The sequence below is a fragment of the Bacillus rossius genome, chromosome 1, assembly GCF_032445375.1.
Source record: "Bacillus rossius redtenbacheri isolate Brsri chromosome 1, Brsri_v3, whole genome shotgun sequence".
Classification (NCBI taxonomy): Eukaryota; Metazoa; Arthropoda; class Insecta; order Phasmatodea; family Bacillidae; genus Bacillus; species Bacillus rossius.
This window is the reverse complement of record NC_086330.1, coordinates 179,980,142-180,003,868: the sequence shown is the minus strand read 5'-3', so window position 1 is coordinate 180,003,868 and position 23,727 is coordinate 179,980,142. Positions and strand designations below refer to the sequence as shown.

At 41.1% G+C, this 23,727-nt stretch overlaps 1 protein-coding gene across 1 annotated transcript in view; it reads left to right on the top strand.

Moving 5' to 3' along the window:
- The window catches only part of LOC134527146 (semaphorin-2A), a 666,670-nt gene that overhangs the window by 331,825 nt on the left and 311,118 nt on the right, over positions 1 to 23,727 (top strand). The window lies entirely within an intron of this gene.

Below are 23,727 nucleotides of genomic sequence, written 5' to 3'. Positions count from 1 at the left end.
ATGTTCTTTTAAAACGGTGGTATGATTTCTAACATAGAAAAAAAATACACAAAATAAATATAAAACATATATATATATATATACATATAGGCCTAGATAACGATACACATTCCGCATGTTGGTTTGTAATCGTCTACAGTGGTACGTGTTTCGTTAGAGCATGGAGTGTTCGTCGTCCCGCGACGCCATTGACTCAGTCTTGCGCAGCTACTGCTGTTAAAAAAGTATTGCTTTCTTGTGTATCCAACCTGGACGGTTTCAAACCTTCCTTTTCATGCGCGCGTTACTCAAATCAGTATCCCTAGATTTTTTTTTTTACAGAAAATTAGTTATTTTGGATGCTTCCAGTATATAGGAAAGTAATACAAAAACACACTAAAACATGGAGTTTTTGTACTATTTTGAGTAGTTTTTTTTACAATCAGCTGTGTTTTTTTTCTGTGGCTACAGGCCGGTGTTCACGTTTACTCGCCGATGCGCTAGACTAAGTTCGTTGCTTGATCTGGTGCGGGTGTTTTGTTAGGAACCTCAAACCGGGCGTTGCCTCAAGGTATGTGGGTATGTTTGCTTGTTTCTGTGATTGCGTGCATGGTGGTTGCACATTAACTTTACTTCCTCATGTTACATTTGTTCAAAATTACGTTTCGGCCACCACCTGTCTAATTTATGGTTCGGTATAGACGTTTTGTGTGCGTTGTGGCACGGTTTTTTGACCCATTGGTCCGACGAACACCCAAGAGGCCACGCTGGGTCAGGTGATAACCTTGTGTTTACTGCTTTTCCCTTTTTGAAGGTTATGGGCACCTGCTCGGCCCGAGCTTGTTTCTCACATGTTTTATTAATTTCGTATGTATTTCGTGCTTCGTATTAACGAGTCATTTTCCCGGTCTTAAATTCAAGGCCCCAGTTGTCTGGCGAACTGCCCTACTTGCCTTTGCAGCTCGTACCCTTATTAGCGTTATGGGATCTGCTTTTGATCTTCTTACTTTTTATGTGAATTGGTGTGGCGTCCGTTGGCAAGCTATTGGGAATTGATCCCCGATTTGCTGCAATTTTTAGAGAATATCCTTGACCCTTCATTGTACGAAAGCAACCACGTGATTTCATTGGTGTTCACTAATAGCAGTATCATTTTAATGCACGGCTAAATAAAAATTGAACCAATTGATAATATTTTGTTTCAGATCACACTCAAATTTTAATGGATTCAATACTTGGGATGTCGCAAGACGTCACTTAAACGTTATTGTAGCTATTATATTTTCTTTCAAGGAATTAAGTGATTTTTAAGTATTTATGTTTAATGGGATTTGTACGTTTTTGTGTTCTAAATGTGTCTAAAAACAATCTGAATAATATTATTTAGTATTTTAAAACTTAGTTTATAAACTAGAAGGAAATCACAACCTTCAAAATGTTCATCTGACTGCAATACACAATAAAAACAGATGGACATTTTATAAAATCGATTTTAAGCTATATTTTCTCAAACTAAATTATTATAATTCATTATTTTACAACATACTAAATTACCTCTCTATTATTTATCAGTTTTAATTAATTATCACTTAAAAGTACATTTACATAATTATTACATTACATAAGAATTTACAGAATACATTTCAATGTTATCATACAATAACAAAAAAATTCATTGATACTTGAATTTTGATAGATAGTTCAATGTTGACTATAATCAACTTACCTAACCCTACAAATGTTGCAATATGATTGTATTTTATAATGCGTCGAAATTGTTCATGCCATTAAAAAAATTCTCAATCTCCTATAGATGTGTTATATAATGTTCAAAGAGAAATAAATAATCTTAAATTTCGAAAGATAACCTTTTATTATTATTTATAATAAACATGTTGGCTTGAAATTAAACCTTTAAGTATTAGAATAAATTAACTGCTAACTGCTACTCTGAAACTAATCTGCATTTAGTCAATACACTGTTAAATATTTTCAGTGGTTACAAATTTTCCAGCATTTTACGGATTTCTTCGTTGATTTACGTACACTTAGTTCACTTTCTTTGAACATGAATCTAAAAGAATATTTTTGGTTTAGTGTCAAAATTTAAAAATAAACTGGCTAAGTGCACAGTGAAAACGCTCTTATTTTTTCCACGTGTGTGTTTGCCTTTGTTTAGACAGTAACATAAAACTCTGAAGTTGAAATACAGCGTAGTTTCTACGAAGATTCTGTTATTTTAAATTACGAAAAACTCTTTGTTTATTTTAGTTAAATTCTTCTTTGAAACGCCTGTAAATTTCTGACAGTGTAGATGGTGAAAGTACTAAGGAAATGAACTCTACAAACTTTTGTGTACTGAAATAAATTTAAAGACGACCATTTTAAATTATCTAAGATTTTAGCCTAAACCATTTCTGTTACATCTTCCACATTGAAAATTCCAATTCCGGACGAATATCTGCGAATAGAATTGGATTTTTAGTCTCAAGTCCTATTATATATATATATAGGCCTATATGTAAAATTGAAAATTCTTCGCACACCATTACTGTTATAAAAACAGAGGCTATTTACCATTCACCACCATGCCTATTTCAGCATCTGTAAACCAAATAAAAATGGTACGCCCCTCCAGGCAATGCTACAACTCTGGTTACTAAAGAACTGGTTCATGGTACAGCATATAAAACTATTGAATTGAAGCACAGACGTATACTTGCAGGTCTATAACCTAGGTAATACTTACCCAAAAAAAAATATTCTGACTGTAAACCTTCAGTAGACTTGTAAATAGCCCCATCATTTCTTTAACCATGGTGTTGCAAACAGAACCATTAAAATCCAACTCTCAATACTAGAGGCAAAAAATAAACTAAATTTTAATCTACTTGCATTCGTTAGCAAATATCTAGAAATCTTTAAATGTTGTTTTGTAAATATGTATACATCCATACTAACTTAAACATGCTTAGGAAGTTATCGGAGTTTTATACTCCTTCAGCTGAGTTATGTTGAAATGACACATGATCTCTTGGTTGGAAGATCTGATAACTAATAATAATTTTCTCTGATGATTTTAGTTATCCTGTATGGTCTGTCGTATAATAACAATATTTCTTAGTTACGAATTCTCAATATCTACTAATCTTTAATGTTTTAGCTGTTTCTTCTAACATTTTTTCCATTTCTTTCGTATAGGGTACTTATAAAATATCCAATTCTCTTGTCCGTCATCTAAATAGTGAAACTTGTATAAATCTAAACTGCCGCACTGGAGCACTCCATAGGTGGCCCAGTGCCCGACTCCTCCTGCCTATATTCAGGACACTGTTTTCGAGGCGACGCAGACAAGTTCGACTGACCTCGTGAGCTCTGATTCATATATGTTCCTTGGAATCCGTAACTTCTCTGCGTCTCCGTATGTGATTTCGTGGCCGTACTGTCGTATTCCCCGGACGATAATCAACTGCATTAGTGACTTAGATTTACGCTCATATTCTGTACTGTATTTGTATCCGCAGTGTACGACACCTAAGCATTATGTTGTGATTGGCATATAATTTGTAGGGATATTTGTTTCTTCTCCGTTTGTTCCTGTCGTGTTACAAGTCTACCTAAATTTCTTTCACAATTTTGTTCACTAACATTGAAATGAGATTCATCATGGTATTTATTCTCTGTCACCGCTATTTCTCCAGCTGCGATAATTTTTTTAACAGCGTCTACCCGGATAGCGTCCCTGATTTCTGCGTTGGTTACCATACTGTATTCGGAAACATTTGATCTCGGTGATCGATTCTCTCCCGTATTCTCCTTATTTCTGTTTTACCAGTGTTTTTCCTGTTTATCCTGAGTGTTTTGTGGTGTTCATGAATCATCTCAATATTGAATTATTGACTTAACATCAGCTAAAGGGTGCCAGGTTTGCTGACTAAACCAAAATTTAAATTAAACAACGATTCCAATAACCAATTCTTCTAATCTGATAAAATGCAGTTGTGTCAATGATCTTTTAATATTACAAATAACTACCTATCATGAACAGTTACAAAAACAAGGCGATAACAATTGATTGACACTTGGAAAGAATATTGGTTAACTTGTTAAATAAAATCTTCTCCAATGATATGCCATGTTTGGTGTGCTACACACAACTACGTGCCTGTAGTTGGTGTCGGAAGACCGAGCCAGCTTCCCACGAGTCCTCGCCAACATCATTTGAAGGGCTAACAGCTTCCGTGCCTCATGGATGTGTTCTTCTTGCGTCATATATTCTACTGTCCAGTCAGGGGTCAGTGGGGCGGGACGACAGGTGCGACGCTCGCTGGTGCTTCTAGCGCGGTATCGCCTCTAAGCGCAAGGCTCTGAACTGGCGCGCACTCTTATGGTTATGCATGGGGTAACTATGAAATTTGAGCGGTAACCGTAACATTAGATTACTGGGAAATGAAGAAAAAGGTGCAATGCAAGTCCCCTGAGTGTTTTTTTTAGATTGTGTATCGTGCGGTATCATGTCTAAAAATAACTCTGAAAACACGTGTTTCATCCCTTGTCACTCTTATAAAAATATCTTTTAAAATGCGGAAACATAACTATTCATTCGCCCTCAAGGGTTCTTCAAGAGATCCGAGTCTCGTTTCTTTACGAAAAGCATTTATCAGTTTGCAAATCGCGTGGTTTCTTCCGCACCTCTACACACCACACCGCATGTGTGCCCAGGCAGGCGGGGCTCTTGCAGTCAAGCCTCCTGCCGCTAGGTTACTTTTTCATTTCTCGCCTGCGGTGTATGGCGGAGCGCAAATGGAATTGCAGTGGGGATCTGCAGTCCTACAACTGATAGTTGTTTGCGTGACCACCACAGTCACGAGGTGGTACGCGCGCAACATATTGGCGGGAGTACAGTGTGTGTGTGTGTTGGCAGCCCTGCCCAGGCGCCCCAATAACGCGTCACGTGGGCGGGAGCCGTGTTTCATCAGCGCTCGCTCTTTGAAGTGCGACCACGGCGTGGTCCGCCGGCATGGTAGGGCAGCGAGGAGGGGTGACACATGGCGCCTCAGTCTCCTGGTGTCGGTCACACTCGCCTCTCGCCAAGCAGACCCGGGTTCTATCTTGCTGTCACTCCACCCTTCCTGCACCGACCGAAAGTCATGGGCCACCTCTTCGGCAGGAGGACTGGTGAAGGGCACGTTGGGTGTGTCAGGATCGGAGAGGCGCTACCCGGATGGGCTCAATCTGGGGACTTCGGTCTTCCAGACTGTAAATAGCTGGTCGAGTTGTGATTTCTGGAGTCGTAGGTAGTGACGTATTTGTCCTGACCGAAAAGTCTCCTAGTTCGCCGCTTCGACAGGAGGACTGGGGAAATACACATTGAGCCGTTTTGCGAAGCTAGTAGAAGTCTTATCCTGTAGACCAATATGTTACGAACTTCCCATGACGTGTAATCAATCTCTTCTGCCGCTGTCATCTTCCTTGCATGTTTAATATTTTTTTTTTCTAGATCTCTGATGCATTCTGTTTTAACTCCAGCCTTAAAGTCACTATCCTCATCATCCCGGTGATCGTCATAAGCTTTATCAGGATAATTTATTTTAATGAGTCATTTCCACCGTTTTGGTTTCATGCCAGTAAGTAAGAAGAGTCAGTAGTGCTGGGGGATGTGTTGGACTGGCTATCCTGTGAAGCCCTGTTCTGGAGCTCGCGGTGGCTTCGCGCGCGCACGAGGGTAAAAGGGACATATTTCCAAGAGTGGTTAGTCCATTTTAGGTCTACCCTACTAGGGCGCACATTTGGAAGAGGTGGTGAAGGGTGAGATAATCTCCGGGGCCGGGAAACATATACTCCTCCCCTTCCCGCACAAAAATTATAAACACTTTTTTTTCTGTAATGAATAAGGCCTGATGTGGCGTTAAAACGCCCCGGCTTCACTCAAATACATGAGCGCCGATCATAGGGCTGTAGCCTCGCGCAGGAATTGCGACAGCGCTACGGCGCAGCGTGTAGAACGCGACGCGACATCAAAATATCGCGTTACACTTGGTTTTCACCCACGCGATGAACAGATGTAAACGATTAAATATAACATTTTTCTTGTCATCAAAACGGCAACAAACATTACGATAATCAAAGCGCTTGCCGGTTTTTCTTGATCGACAAGTTTGAGAGAGTTCATAAATAAATTTAGTGAGCAGAACCATAAAAAGATACAAATAATAACAAAATACACGCGAGTATTTCAGTACTCACCAGAGATACCTATGTCCTCATGTTGCAAATATACTTAAAATACGAAACTTGGACATGAAAGTTAATGTAGAATTCTAAAATTAATGCCAAACTTTACAAATACACTCAAATTATATTTTAAAGAACATTTATTGACGTGAATCACGCGTTTGTTCCGCACCCGCCGCAAGAATTCGCTGCCGGAGAAGCTACGTCGACTATCGAATCATTCGATTTTCAGAGCAAATTTTGAAACTATGTAATGAAAGGACTCTGATAGCGAAAAAACATGAGAAAATACTAAACCTCGGCTTTGGATCTGATTTTGGACAAGAAATTTGTTTTTAAAATACTGCGTATTTATTTAAAAATCATTAAAATGTTAATACTGTAAAGTTTCTCTTTGGGTTTGTGAACTTTGGCAGATGCACCGCGGTTAAACATTTACGTTCCTTGCTACTTCTGTTCTATTCACGAAATTGTTCCCACCAATTGCCGTATATCGAGAGCTAACATGTTGCACATCAATAATAGTACTACCAACGGAAAGTTCTGCGACGTTCATTTCAGTGATGTCGCGTCCGCGACGAGTTGGAAATAGAAAGTACGTCTAATCGATAGGTCTGTCGCGTCTGCCATTGTGGTCGCGCTTACGTTTCGGATGTGTCGAACGTGAGTTTAGAAAAAAATAATATTTGCTCCCGTCGCGGTTTTGTGACTCCAACGCTGAGGCTCCGTGCGTGACCACGACACGCTAGGCCTGGTCAGAGTGGTCAGAGTGGTCAGAGTGGTCAGAGTGGTCAGAGTGGTCAGAGTGGTTAGAGTGGTCAGAGACACCAAGACTGGTTCCTCGAGGTAGCTGATGTCAGTACGAAACTGTCCCGGTCTTTTATATATAAGGTCTGGGACATCACCGAGACACATGAATGTCGACGTGGGCGAGAAGGAAAACCGTGATTCGTTCATTCTTCATCCGTCTGCTCGTAGCGCTCTGTGCGGGACTGAAGGTGTTCCGTTTACTTTTGTATTAGAAAAAAAGAATGAAGCAAGTATTTAATGTCTGTTCTTTGTGCCGATCTGGATTTTCATTTTACCATTGTTTGTACTTATAAAAAATATTTAAAAAAATGAAAAAAATGTGCCAAAAGATGATTTTTAACAAATATATTATTTCAAGTTTCTTCACCTTTAATATATTATATTTTAATTCATTTAATAAATTAATTTTAAGATTATTCTAAACAAAAAATAATTGAATCATTAAGCCTGCCATGAAAATATTTTTCCATTATTTTTTGTCTGATAAAAATTTTATTTTTACGTTGTACATATTTAAAACAAAAGATTTTTAAATTTACTTATAGTTAAAAGATAATGTAGAATATCTGAACTGACAAAAAGAACAACCGATTCCACACATGAAAAACTGACTTATTTTATTCGTGTAAAAATATTATTTCGTCTTTTTTTTCCATAAGATTAGACATTGTACTTCGTACATTTCGCCAATTGATGAGGAAGTCTCGTTGTTAGGTCGAAGGTCCTGGGTTTGATTAATTCCCTTCCGGGCAAAGGAATATTTCAAACTTCCCAAGACACCCTCCCCTCTCTAACAGCGGCTGGAATTTCTAAATAATTCGCCAGAGCTTTGCTGTAAGGCTCACGTATTAAATTGATAAGGCAGTAGCTCAGTGGTTGCGCAAGGGAAGGGGGGTTATGGTGGATTCTCCCTCCTCTTTCCGAAAACGGAGAAGAAAAAATTAGTAGATTATCAATGAAGAAAGCGCGTAATTTTGGGTGATGCAAGGAGAGATGTTACAACACCTGCAACTACTACTGTTGCTGCAACTTCTTCTGAAGGCCCTTATGTCAGTGTGCTAGTTTCAATAGTAATGTAAGTTATATTTAAAACACATTTTTAATTTATTAATTTATTTCTATTGTTAAATTTACCTCTCCCTCCGTAAAAAAATCCCTTCGTCCACCAAGGCCTTATCTTAAAACTGAAATTATACATTACAGAAAATAGCAAAAAAAATGAGAGAGAGAGAATTCCTAGCCAGTGGAGGAAAATCTCCCTTAAATAATCTACTAGGACTGAAAGTAGGTCATTCAAAGAGGGTATATAGAGAAACTCTTCGGTCTCACAGAAACGTCCGCCACGTTTTCGACCTGCTTAAAAATCCGTGTTTTCACGGAAAGCAACCCTGATCCTCTCGTGGGCGGGGTTGTACGCTCGGCCATATTGGCGCCTCTGGACGGTTCAGTTGGGGAGATGCGTCGTGTGCAAAGTCTTTGTTCCAGCCCTCGGCCGGATCAGATAGTATTTTTAAGTTCACCAGACATTCTCTCTAAGGTATTCAGAACCGTAACAGATTTTCAGAAAAGGGAATTTCGGTACTAGATATCCACGGAACCGAGAATTCTCGGTACTTTCGTTACAACATAGGTCGTATTTTATATTAATGGTGCAGCAGTAAGTGATTGAAATAGTAAGAGTTTTGAACGATTATACAAGTTTTAGTGACAAAAAAGTAAAAAGATAAAATTTGTGTAACAATTTTTTATTGAAAAATGTATCTACTAACGTGAACAAAACACTTTAAGCTCAGACTCTCTCTCAAAATTAAAAAAAAAAAAAATTAAAAAATCATTTAAACACAAAAAAATCACATAATTATAAACAAAATAACATTTATCATCTCAAAACAAAAGTAAAATAGAAACATGGTTATTTAAAAAACTAGTGTTTGCCAACCACAGGCACCAGCGCACAGAAATCCGAGCACCGAAATCAGCTAAGCGCTGGAGACTCTCCAATCCCCCCGCCCGCAGCCATCAACGCGCCAGGGGAGAGGAGCAAATTAAAGAAACCTTAGCTTAAATTAAACGCATTTTATGCTGCAGAAATCGAACCCCTCCCCCCCCCCCCCCCCCCAAAAAAAAATAACCAAAAGGGCCGGGAATCGATTTTTAATTCCCCGTTCTTTTACTATATCGAAAGTGTTGGGAATTCCTGGTACTTTCAGGACCAGGCAGACTCTGCCCCCAAAAAGCACTCGGTCTAGAGCACTGAGTTAGGCTGGTGTCACACAGTGCGGCTATCACTGAGCCAGGCGTGTGTCACACAGTGCAGTTATCATTGAGACTGGCGGGTGTCACACAGTGCGTCTATCACTGAGACAGGCGTGTGTCACACAGTGCGGCTATCACTGATGCAGGCGGGTGTCACACAGTTCGGCTATTACAAAGGCAGGCGGGTGTCACACAGTGTGGCTATCACTAAGACAGGCGGGTGTCACACACTGCGGCTATCATTGTGACAGGCTGGTGTCACACAGTGCGGCTGTCACTTAGGCAGGCGGGTATCACACAGTGCGGCTATCACTGAGGCAGGCGGGTATCACACAGTGCGGCTATCACTGAGGCAGGCGGGTGTCTCACAGTGCGGCTATCACTGAGGCAGGCGGGTATCACACAGTGCGGCTATCACTGAGGCAGGTGGGTGTCACACTGTGCGGCTATTACTGAGGCAGGCGGGTGTCACACAGTGCGGCTATCATTGTGACAGGCTGGTGTCACACAGGGCGGCTATTACTGAGGCAGGCGGGTGTCACACAGTGCGTCTATCATTTAGACAGGCTGGTGTCACACATTGCGGCTGTCACTTAGGCAGGCGGGTATCACACAGTGCGGCTATCACTGAGGCAGGCGGGTATCACACAGTGCGGCTATCACTGAGGCAGGCGGGTGTCACACTGTGCGGCTATTACTGAGGCAGGCGGGTGTCACACAGTGCGGCTGTCACTTAGGCAGGCGGGTATCACACAGTGCGGCTATCACTAAGACAGGCGGGTGTCACACCGTGCGGCTATCATTGAGACAGGCGTGTGTCACGCAGTGCGGCTATCACTGAGACAGGCGTGTGTCACACAGTGCGGCTATCACTGATGCAGGCGGGTGTCACACAGTGCGGCTATTACTGATGCAGGCGGGTGCCACAAAATGTGGCTATCACTGAGACAGGCGGGTGTTACACTGTCCGGCTATTACAAAGGCAGGCGGGTGTCACACAGTGCGGCTATCACTGAGGCAGTGCGGCTATCACTGAAGCAGTGCGGCTATCACTGAGGCAGGCGGGTGTCACACAGTGCGGCTGTCACTTAGGCAAGCGGGTATCACACAGAGCGGCTATCACTGAGGCAGGCGGGTATCACACAGTGCGGCTATCACTTTGGCAGGCGGATGTCACACAGTGCGGCTATCACTAAGACAGGCGGGTGTTACACAGTGCGGCTATCATTGTGCGGCTGTCACTTAGGCAGTCGGGTATCACACAGTGCGGCTATCACTGAGGCAGGCGGGTATCACACAGTGCGGCTATCACTGAGGCAGGCGGGTGTCACACTGTTCGGCTATTACTGAGGCAGGCGGGTGTCACACTGTGCGGCTATTACTGAGGCAGGCGGGTGTCACACAGTGCGGCTATCATTGAGACAGGCTGGTGTCACACAGTGCGGCTGTCACTTAGGCAGGCGGATATCACACAGTGCGGCTATCATTAAGACAGGCGGGTGTCACATCGTGCGGCTATCATTGAGACAGGCGGGTGTCACACAGTGCGGCTATCACTAAGACAGGCGGGTGTCACACAGTGCGGCTATCACTGATGCAGGCGGGTGTCACGCAGTGCGGCTATTACTGAGGCAGGCGGGTGTCGCACCGTGTGGTTGAAGTTTTCGCAGCTTCTTTGTGGCTGGACATTCGCCCGACAGCCTTCCTGGTGTGCTCAGCGCAGGTTTCTCAAATATGTTTGGGTAAATTTATCAATATCGAACATAAAACAACTGATCATGAAGAATAAAGAAAGTATAAACTGACCCCCGCTCAGGTTCCACCGTTTAGGGTGAAACCGGGTAAACGTGCTGAAATTAAGGCCAGTTAAACAGACTACATAAGTGTAGAAAAACTTTGATCGGTTGTTAGTGTTTAGTTTATCTCCTCGCTAACAACAGTTCATAGTGTCTCCTTCGTCTGCTTCGACCCAATTTAGAACGAATTTGACTTTTCGCATTTATTTTTTTAGGGCTCTTCGTTTTTTTCTCAATGACCGCTAGAGAAACATAACAATGCTTCTATGGATGTTTTATTTTCAATCTATTTAATATTTTTTGTAATGTTTATCTATGACGTGGCTTCATTATATTCGTGAAATTATTTACTAGCAAGCCTGTTTGTAGCACGGTATGTCTTTGAATACTTAAGTTGCTTTTCTTTAAAAGAATAAGGATTTACATAGAATGATTGTTGCTTAAACGTTTTTTTTTTAATTGTAATCTGACAAATGTTATTATTACTACAGTAAATTAAACGCTTGGTTCGAAGTCATTGGTGGGGAGGGTTAGGTTGCAATTGCACTTGAAGTGTCTCGTCTTAGTGTATCGATTTTGACATCTGCTGTCTCCTTTCCTTAACTAAGTAATGTCGGGTTGTTTGAAAGCACAAGGGCGCGCCAGCCAGCCAGCCAATCCTGACTGTAATCACAAGGCTAGTAATTTATGCCAAGCGGGGTTTACTTCGTCTCACAATTTCTTAACTCAGGCCGTGTTACAACCACTCCGCCTCTTAAAGCAACCGGCTTTGTTTGTCTTATGGTATTATGATGAGTTTAATGATTTTTAGGTTGTATCGTCATTACTGTTCTTTGAGGGCTAGTTGTGATATTGTAATACGATACCTCCCTTGCAATTTTTTTTCTATCTTAATTATTTAAACAGACATTACACGTATCGAACATTAGCGTCAGAACAGCCGATCCAAGGAAGGTATCGTGTTAGAATTTCGGAAAGAGCTCTTAAATAATAGAAACAACGGAAATTAAAAAAATAATTTAAAATGTCGTGTGATGCTGAACCGTAAGTCCAATTCAACAAATGCAAAATCTGTATGTAACCACAGTTATTTACTAACAATTTTATTTTGCTTTAAAATTTGTAATTGATACTTTTAATACTATTACAAATACTAAAAATCGATTTTGTTTAATTTTATTTAGAAGTATATTTATTAAGTATAGATTCAAGACTTATTTGCTACCCGTAGTTTACCAGATTGGTAAACATGTAAAGATACAAGTACATCCTCGTCCAAATTGGACGTAAACTAATTAACTAAAAGAAGTTAAATTAATGTTCACGAATTTAAATTACAAGTATTTTTACTTTTTTAATATAACTAGGGTTTATTCTAAACGTAATCAGGGGCTAATTTTAGTTTATAAGACGTCATGAAATAAAGGTTAAAGTTATTTTCTGTTTTGTATAAATGAAATTTTTTTTCTTCAAAAAATTAAATTTAAACATAATTATTCTTTCAATTTAGAAATGTTTCATTATTTTGCAAAGATCGAAAAAACATGGCTATTAACAGTTTACACTTTCTGACCCAAAAGTTAAGAATTCTGTGAATGCGGCGGTTGTGTGTTTCTTCTTCTGCACTCGGTTTTTACATTTCTTACGCAAGCGAGCTTTCAATCAGATAAGCGACACCCTTAAGGGAGGAATTCCTATTTATACTTTCACGTTCCTTCGTGTTGATAGCATTCGTAGCTTGTCTTTCTCCGCTGTAAATATTCCAAATACATGGCACAAGCATTTCTAGGTAAATATAACTGCAGAGCGTTTGAATTTCCACAGAAAAAAGGCAAAAGTAAAAGGTTTAGTTGTGACAGTCATTCATATAAATTAAAAACATATTACATGGCATTCATATCTTGGTTTCGAACGCTTTTTATCTTCCTTTGCCAGCTTATATTTGTATCTCTATCGATGCTAGTATTTTTCTGTCTCTTGTTTCCTCCTCTTTCTGTTGCTTTCTCTGCATATTTTTATTTTATATTTTCTCTTACAAGACAAGGTCCACATAATTCAAGACGATTTCTTGTTTCTTTTCTGCTTTTTAAAGATATATATATATATACATATATATATATATATATATATATATATGAGTGTGTGTATTAAAAATAAAAACTCGAGTGATTGTTAGTTGGACTCGCCCATCAAAGGTTGTGTACAATTTTTAACAATTTTAAAACCCTTTCAGTATATTTGCCCACCCAAGTGGACAATTTATATTTCAATGATTTATGAAGTTCATTAGTATTTCAATGTGTGGGCTATGGTGTACATTCTAGACGACATAATAGCTACTAATGGCTTTGAAATAACCCTTTTTATTATAAATTTATACATTAAAACAATATTTATTCCACAATTGTAGCGTAAGATTATTACTAGATAAAGTATCAAAATAAAAGTTTAGTTAAAATAAAAAGAATTAAAATTGCATCTAAGGAAAACACAATGTGTGGCAGAAGGGGTTAACTTGCTAACGAGTGTAGGTGAATGCACTTTTGGTAAGTTATTGGTTTTTTAGATGTACAATATTTCCTATACACGCTGTTGAATACACGTGCTTGCTTAATACGTGTATGCAGCCATGCTGGTGACAAACAATCCGTTGCTATGCTGATAGAAAGCTCATTGAAACAGCAGTTAGTGCATGCTTAAAGTGCTTTTCAGAGGGGAAAAAACAACCTTAATTACGCTTAGTAATGAATGGTGATTAAATCTCAACACCCGCCATGACTCGTAATAATTGATGAAACCCTGATCGATTGCTGGAGAGTTCGGAGCCCGCTACATTCATACGAGAATCATTAATAATTTTTGTGAGAACCGTGCATAATAAAAGCGTATGTTAATCTGATGCGTTTTACTCAAATATACAATAATTATTTTATGGTCAATTGCACCATAAGAGTTCAGGCGTGATCTCAAGTGATTAGCTGTTTTGATTATCGTTCAACCACATTTTCTGTTGCACCATTGAGTTGTGAGCGCTGAGCGAAGATCATTGGGAACTTCGATATAAACCAACTCTCGGGTCGGTTCATAGCAATGGTCTCCGATAGACACTGCGCCAGCAGATATGCCCGGCATTTGCGCGGACTTTATGCTAACACTATTTAATCAGACGTAACTAATTGAGTACCTATTATTTTTAAAAAAGTTGCAGATCACATATAACACACGTATCAAAAATTTTACTTATAATAGTGGTACAACCTCTTCTCACTAGAAATATCCATATTTTTAAAGTATGAAATTCTTTTTTTTTTTAGTTTAATATTTAAATATTTTATTTCGTCTTGATTACTTATCATATTAAAAAATGTTATTTTTAAATCAAATTCTATTCATTTTTCCGACTTTTGTTTTGTATTTGTTTTGAAATACGAATATGTGTTTTCAGTTGCTATTAAAATTCAGAAGATAAGGCAGCGACCATATGTGCCGGTATCTTGTGGCAATCGCATCGGCCATTTGTTTGCCGAGTCACAATCGATTGTAGCGACTGATGTCGTTCCAGCCCACCAATAGAAATGCACCTAAAATTTCCTCGACACTGCTGCTGCCTGTTGTAGATTGTAAATGTATGAACTTTAGTTCACGGAAGCTAATATCTTGAAGTCCCAGTATGTGTTGGCTCAACGTTTAAAAGTTTGATCTTTAGCTCATTCTTGGGTCAAGATCATTGACTCGCAGATCGAAGAGCAGAATGGTGCAACAAGCCATAGAAAATATGGATTGTGATTTGGCCGCTTGTTGCCCCGGGGTAAGCTGTTAAAGCACTGGATGGGTCCTGGAGCACCTACTCCCTTACCTTGCAGGGGCTTAAATCACGAAGGTGGAATGCGGGGGTGAGAAGGGCAGGAGGATGGTAGGGGGTGAAAATTAAACCCTCCCTTAATAGAAATTATAGGGGGCGAGACTGAAGGAGCCCGCCCAAGTTTCTCAGCCTTGAAGCCGGGAGGGGGGGGGGGGGAGAGCTACGATCGGCGCGCGGTGCCCCGGGAGACAGGTAGTTTAAAACCGAACCGGTAGAGGGAGTTGCAGACGTAACTTTGTTGCTGCGTTGGTCCCGACAGTCGCCTACAGTCTCATCGAGGCGTTCACGTTGGCGGAACTGCTTTCGAAGGGAATCTTCGGTAGGGTAACTCGAGTTGTTGACGACATAGAATAATGAAACGTGTCGTAAAGGGAAAAACAATTGCGTGACGCTCGGAGCGTTGCGAAAAGTATAACGATCAGAAAGAGAGCATTGCTGTTTAGCGTCATGTTTGTTCCAAAATCATGGTTATGGCGACTCCATGGAGATGCGGTTACGTCAATTGATCATTGCACACATTAATCAGAAGCCTCTTTAGCACCACCAGATATTAAATTTTCGGTTTTGTATGAGTTTGAAAAAAAAACACATTACATACAACATATAATTTTACTGTTCTAGCATTACACTTGAGCTCCTCTAATCGCGAATGTACGAATCCATAACATTTAAGCTGTCAAGTTACTTGCCGAAAACCAAGATGTCAGAAACAGCGCTTCCTGGAGTGCCGTAAATGTCCTCACGCAGAACTATAACCAGTCTCTGAAGTGTCACTTCTAGGCCACGCACCCACCGCCGACGATCCATCATACTGCCAACCGGGGCATTTAGTGTGTGCGAGGCCAGAAACCTAGGTTTCTATGACTCTCTCAGTGCATAGTAAATCAAGATGCACCCCACATTTTGTTAGAATCACTTGGATCAACGGGCGGGGCGCGTGTCTTGGATAAATTTGGCACACGGGCCTGTGTGTGCGCTGGTAGGTTGTGTAATGCTTATGAAATTTACGTGTACCTGTCGTCGGCGGGGGAGAGAATCTCCCCATCAGTTAGATCGGCTAACTGGCGTGATGTAGTGTCATGTTGATGAGCATTAGAGAAATGTTAAGTGTGCTGAAATGTCAAGTGACCTAGTACTGTAGAGCTGTGCGAGCCGCTCCAACGAGACCCCTGGAACACAGGACATGCGTGGGTGGTTAGCTCATATTTGCATGTCACGGGTGTCTCAGGCCGATACTCGCACAGGCGTATCATCGTGTAGTCGTGTTGGTGAACGGAAAATAAATTAACATGGGTACACTGCCGGCTGCCTTATGGCTGAACTGTTGCATTCCAAAACAGTTTCGGTCAAAATTAGGCTAAGCCAGTTGCTGCGTAGAGAACCTAGAGGGCTGTTGTCACCTTATTCCTAGAACAAGAGGAGCCATGTTATTATATATCCTTGTACATGTCGTAAATTGTAATTCCGGCAAAAAGCCTTCGTCCATTTTTATTTATTTTATTTTTTTATTATTACTATCGTCTATTTTCTTAAACTATCTATACAAACCCCCAGAGCCCTTCCCTGACAGGTATGCATGCCTCTCGGCCTGGATCGCCAGTGGGAGTTTGGGGCAGAAACCTCTACCAGTTTTCCTGCATGGCCCTGCCGTGACAGGGTGAAAAACTTCTGTGTTTGGGATAGGAGGTTTTATGCTCTACACGCATGTTAGCACGCCCGGAGCTATCGGGTGACTGAGCTGGCGCGGGAGGCGGGATTGCCAACCAGTTTTGTTTTGAGGGGGTCGCGCTGTGATTGGCCGGCAGGCTACTCGACCAATCGCGTGTCAGGACGGTGTTTGCTCGTTGTGAATGAAGAGCTCGCGGCCCCGGGGAAGGCAATATTTAGATTTTAAAATATTCTGTGGCTATACTGAAATTTTAGAAGTTTAGGAGTATAATTCCCATGCCTTCCCGAAACGAAACCGGCGCTGTAGGTGAAGCCAGACAGGCGGGCCACGCCCTTCAGAAGTAGAAAGTCAGCCATGACACAACTGGCAGAGAACTCGAGGGGGCCCGACCATACACCTACGTGCTTTGCACTATTTTGAATTACTCAGGGGAAAGTATAATTACGTTATTGGGAAAAGTAGGAAAGAAAAAAATTAAAGTTATAGCTATTATGGATGTCGCTTCTAGTTGAGACTTTACAATAGTCGAGGTTTTTTATGCCTTCGAGCGGGTCATAGATCGCTATGGAGTTGATCATGTTGTGGTAGGGTAGTAAAATTTTTTTTGTTGTTTTTTAATTTTATTTCTTTGATAAACGAGATTTTCAGGGCTTCGTGGATGGCTTTGTTACTGGCGTGTATGGTGCCAGTTAATATTGTTCGTAAAAAGTTGTTTTGTGTTACCTGTAATTTGTTTATATGGACCTGTGCAGCGTAGCCCCACACTTCGGAGCCATAGAGGAGTGGGTGCACGATTTGCATGTAAAGTTGTAGCTTTTTGCTTCTTGGTAGGCCACGCACCCGTGAAAATTTAGTTTTTATGTGTTCGGCCACCTCTCCTAGCGCGTCCAATGACAGCCGAGTACTCACCTGATTGGTCGTGCACCTAATAGCCTTTGTTATTGCCTGTTTTTCTAGTGTCCTCCATCAGTATGTTTGTGCCTGATGATGGAAACAGATGTAAGTTCCCGAAACGTCGCAACTGTTTGTCTTAGGAAGCCTACTTTGTTCGTCTGTGCTGTCGTCGTTGTTTTGTCGAGAATATTTGTTTAGTTTCATTGATGGGTTCACTGGTGCGTCCCTTTGTTGTCATTCTATTGTCCACATTATCTGTTTTCTATCATATTGGGTTCGTCGGTTTGTCGCTGTGCTGTCCAAAATCGTTGTGTATCTGTTTTTTGTTCTTGCTACAACTGTCTCGTCTCGTTGTTGTCAGCTCACTGTTTATCTGTGCCGTGATTGTTTTCCCACTTATTCCTTACATGGACTTCTCTTTATGCTGTTTATGTGTTTAACATATGACTTCGGCAGATTGCGGCTTTTTTTATGTGTTTGTAAATTCATCTTTCTTGTTCGTTCATATGGTTTCTCTATGACATACAGTTAAAATCTGCAATGGCATATATCTATTAAAAACTTTTTAATCAGAATTATCCTGTATAGCTAATTCACTAACTGCCTCATGGTATACAGAGTGTATCAAAATTCATGTTACAAAGCTTGAGGGTAGAAAGCTCTTATTATTTGCAACCATTTTTGCCACTAAACATGTTGCCGGAAACGCGTAGTTAAGCCTCTGTAGCCCCAGAAAGAGTCAGCGTAGACAACCCGTTGTAGAGTGTTATGTTGTGGATGTGCGGGCGTTCGAGTAGAGAAATAACCATTTCATCTGGCACAGATTTTAATTTCACTCTGAAATCAATCACAGCTTCGGCTTTGTTTCACAACATTAAAATTGTTGCATCCGTTTTAACAACGTGACAGCCTAAAGCAACGGCTCAAAAACACACCCACCTTGAGCGACACAGAGGTTGCAACGGTGAATCATGTTTTCACGGATACGCTGGAAGCATGTGTGGAGTCGACCTTATGATTCCGTACGCTTCAATGATTCGCTGTGTAAGCTCTTCTACCGTTTCTACTGGCGTAGCGTAGATAAGCTCTTTTACGTAACCCCACAGAAAAAAATATAACAGGGTTAAGTCCGGTGACCTTGGCGGCCATGCGACAGGGCCCGCTCGTCCAATCCATCGGTTTGGAAATGTTTGGTTTAATTACTCTCGCACTTGCAGGGAAAAATGAGGTGGTGCCCCATCATGTTGGTACATCACACATCGGACATGCAATGGAACCTCTTCAAGAAGACCTGGTAGTTCGTTCTGAAGGAAGTGGAGGTATCCGGCGCCGGTAAGTCGTGGCAGAAGAAAAAAAGGCCCCATGAGTACGCCGTCAACAATACTGGCCCACACATTAACTGAAAAACATTCCTGGAGAGCTGTAACTCACGTTGCATGCGGATTGACATAATTCCAAACATGACTGTTGTGCGAATATAGAATAGCATCTTGAGTGAACTTGGCTTCATCGCTGAATAAAACCGCTAACTCGGGGTTCCTTAATACTTTTCGAATGTACCAACGAAAAAAGGTCATGCGAAGAGGATAGTCCGCCGGACCCATGTGTTGCACTTTTTTGAAGGTGGTACGGGTACAAGAGTTGCTCATGAAGAACTCGCCAAACAGCCATTTTGTCAGCGTCCATATCGGAACCTTCTGCCCTTGTGCTTGTATCCATACTCTCCTCAAATCTCTGAAGTACATCTTCTTCAAATCTGGGAGTACGAACCCTGCGTGGAGCACCAGCATTTGGTCTTGTGACGGCACATGTACCAGTATCACGCATTCGCTGAGTAAGTCTTGCAAACATGGTGTTAGGTGGAATCATACGACCCGGATATCGTTCTTCGTACAGACGACGGGCGGCTCGTCCATTTTGTCTAGCTTCCCCGTAAACAAGCAGCATGTCCGTGTGCTCACTAAACGTGTACTCCATTGAGCTCCACTAAAACGTCGCCCTTTTCAGAACCACAGCGAAAGAAATGACACCATGAGTTTGCTTGGACGACAGAACAGTCATCGACAGACCACCAGTGATATCAAAACACACTGCGACACTGCGATGTCACGCTGCGCAGTGCTAGGGCACGGCACGAACGGAAGAAAAGAGGTGAGGGCGCCACCAACGGAAGTAAAAAGGGGCGGGGTCAGCATTCGACGTCGTACAGTCCTCTCGAGCGCTGCCCGGCGTCGTAAACACGTAATTCACCTTAACATCGTCTGTCTCGCACAAAGCCCAACGGGTTGCCTACGCTGACTCTTTCTGGGGCTGCAGGGGCTTAACTACGCGTTTCCGGCAACATGTTTATTGGCAAAAATGGTTGCAAATAATAAGAGATTTCTACCCTCAAGCGTTGTAACATGAATTTTGATACACCGTGTATTATATTTTCCTTTTATGCTGTGTTTGTTGCAATTCTGTGATGCTACTACTGTCACTGCCAGTGAGTAACATTAAACCCATACCCCGCCCCGCCAGGAACAACGTCTATCATTAGCGGCATGGTAAACATGTACAAAAACAACCATAAGCCACCTAAATAACAAGACCTGCTGCGACACCAAATGGGTATGAGCCATAAATAAAACTCTCTTAAAGTTACCAATAAACTAGCAGAGATTAAACTTTTAAGGAGGTGCGATAGTAGGCGATAGTTAAAAAAAAATCTGGTTTAATGTTTCCGTGCATTTAATAGTAGTAAAAAAGAGCAAATCACTATTGCAAGTTATAACATGTATATCGGTGATCTGGTTCTCTTTACACTTCTTTAAAAACTATGCAATAAAATTACCCTTAACAGAATAGCAAAAATACATCGCGTGTGATTATTATTAAAACACAAAAATTGGCCCAAAATAAATGTTTACAAGTATCTTTGATTTGAAACTATAGGTTATAAGCATTGCTCCTACAAAAATACCATAAAATATTATGCATCAAAAATCTATCAAACTTAACAAAAATTTGTAACAAAGCTTGCATGAAATTAATAATATAATTTAAAGAGATAGTAATACGTGTGTTGGCGTGGAAATAAATCTATACCCTGCAGTCTTTCTCAAATGACTATTCGTAACTTTTCCTTCAAAAAGCTAAAAATACTTCCTGCAAATAGTTTATAAACTTTAAACAAAATACCCCGCAGGGCCGATTTGAAGCATTTGCTTAATGTTCTGACAAATTTGTAATAGGGTGGGCCCTTATTAAGTGTTGAGGGAGGCCAGAACCTGGCATGGACCGGGGTATACGTGAATGGAATAAATCAGGTATGCAAGGTAAATGGTTTCAGGTACACAGACATTTTATTCAAATTCAAAATTAATTCAAAAAACATTACGTTAACATTTCTGATAATGTTAAGTGAAAACAATGCAAGGCTGAATACATAAAGTGAGAACAATTTCTGACAAAGCGAGTTAGTTGACAATTATAATTTTAATGGGTAAGCCGGCTACACACAACGATCGTCAAAAAGAGACAATGCGCAGTTAACTCGAAACACAAGCATTGCCACGAATGAAGTTAAATTATTTTTTGGGTAGAATTACAAAACTACTGCAAAGTGCAGGTACAAGAAAGAAAGAATTTACATTATTATTTAATAAACTTTAACAAACAAATACGTGCGACGACGTCTCAGGGGGAGACAGTTACAAACAAAAAAAACGGAAGCGAAGGTGAAGTTAATTTAATGCAATAATCCAAACAATTTTTGATGGTGGCGGCCGATTAGGAATTTAGACAGAACAAATTCAAGAACGAATGACTCTACATTAGGGTGAGGGCCACCGCCTCACTGACGACTCAAACCAACTTACATTTCTCCCCTGAAGTCGCACACGCACGAAGTTTAACTAGAACCTCTCGGACTACATGCTAGTAGAATTACAACAGATCAGCTACTGCTGACAACCGAGCCTGACTAAGTAAACCAGTAGAAGAAGGCCCTCAACATGGTTGCAGCTGAATTTATAATCTCGCGCCGCAGCGCACGCATGCGCCGATCAAGTGGAGAGGGAAACGAGTAAAAATTGAACATCACTAGGAAGGGGAAAGGGAGGGATAAGGAGGAGGGGAACGGAGTGCCAAAGGCCCGCGACGACGCGCGCAATTTTAGAATCTAGCGGACCCGACCGCTACAAATTTCTAAAATGAATAAACTGCAGTTCGTTTCGACGCAGCGGAACGACCGTTAAATTCCCGCCAAGCAAGGGCCTCGTAGCAGGGACGGGGCGACGCTTACTGGCAAAATAAATGCGACGTCCAGAGTGCTTGAGTGCACTTCTCATATAAATGGCTCACGCAAATTTGAAGGCAAACTCCTTTCCAAAGCGACCAGCCATCATTCCCGAGCGAAACCAGCTCAGAATGACGTTAGAAATGTGTTCAAAATCGTTGAAACATCTCCGAAGCATTTCACGCAGCTCACTTGTAAAAGCTTAGTTCCAGCCGGCACACCGCCGGGCAGTATTTTGTTGCAATCGCGAAACATTTCGCGAGCCGCGTTTTACGAGTTCACGCACCGCGACGCCCGCGTCAAGGTCTCCGCGAACTCTTTCTTTATTTTTGGATTTTGCTAAGTGGCCCGCAGCTTGTCGCCAGCAGCCAAAGTGTCGATTTTTCCTCGTTCAAACTTCGTTATCAAATCGTAATAAAATATAAGTATGTATATGTTACACCCATGCCTTACCTGGAACTCAAACCCAGAACACCTCGCACCGTAAGTCGGTGTGCATCCGACTGCGCTACGAAGGTCGTCACACACACTTCCCCCTCTCCTCACCCCCAGTGGCATCCTAGTGGCGCTCGACCACAAACCACAGGTTCTTCTGTTTTTCGCTCACACGTACAAATAAGGGTATCAAAGCTCCTACGCCCACACTTTTGAATAAATAGTTTATATTTAAAGTAACCACTAAAATCTTAAAACTAATTAAAACTAAAAACTGGAATTATCTTTGAAAGTTTTGTGCAATGGGAGTGCATGACTTAATGTAGGCTTTTGGACATACGCCATTGCTTAGCACATGTATGTCTGTAGAAGAAAACTAGTCAGTCGCACCTGTGTTTCCGTACCATGTGTGTCTCTGCCTGAGGACGGGAGCAGATAGCAGTTCCCGAAACGTCGCTTGTTTCTGTGTTAGAAAACTGTTGTGTTTGTTTCGTCTTTTTGTTTGGTCGTGTTTTTGTCTCGTTTTGACTGTTGGGCTGAATTTTTTTGGGTTCAATATTTTTTTGTGCTGTCATCATTAGTGGGTTTTTTTCGTTTCTCTTTTGTTTTGTCACGGGTTTTACTAAAGACATAGGAAAGCCCTAACAAGGAGGAAAAATAACGTTTGCGGGTGGTTCTGAAATTTGTTGCTAAGTTAAGTTCATTCCAATAACAATTTATTGACAAGCTCAATAACACAAACAAGTATTTCATTGACTCTCAAATGACATAAAACGTAAATAAGTCGGGTTCTTGTGGAGTCGAATGGCTGATACAAAATCCCACTATAACACAAGACATATGAATTAACTCTCTGTGATGGATTCTACAAAAAAAAACAACACAATAGCCTTAATTCTTTCGAGGTTAAGCTCGTCACCGCCTACGACTGATACGCCGTCAATCGACACTGCTAAGGCTAGAAAACATACAAAGTCACACTGAACATTCATAATCTTAAGGTTACTCTTAACATGAATTCCGATCATTAGTACAAGTGCTTAGAATTATTTACACACACAACCCTTGGTGTAACATAGTCTCTATTTATGCGTTTGTTTTCTGTTACTCTTCCGCCACTACCAAGTGAAGCTCTATACATATCGCCGCAGTAACGCATAAGTTCTTAGCCTGCTCGGTGTCTCTTGTGTCGGCAAATAGTCATGGCATACATACTATCTTCGGGTCGTTATGCCTACAATTCTTCGTTAACGGTGGTAGAGTTATAGTCCGTACTGTGTTGCGATCTGGTCGTGATAGTGTCGTGATAGTGTCGTGATTGTGTCACGACACCCGCTCGCCTGGCCCTCACGGAAGTTGCTAACGCACGCCCTCTTGCCCTTGTGGTTGGACCTTCGTTTTTAGTTAATGTCCACTCGGAAAGATTTTATGCCAAATACAGCGACGCTTCCACATGAACTGTCCATATCCTGGGTTACAACTTGGAAAGGTCTCACCCAGTCAAAGTCTTCTC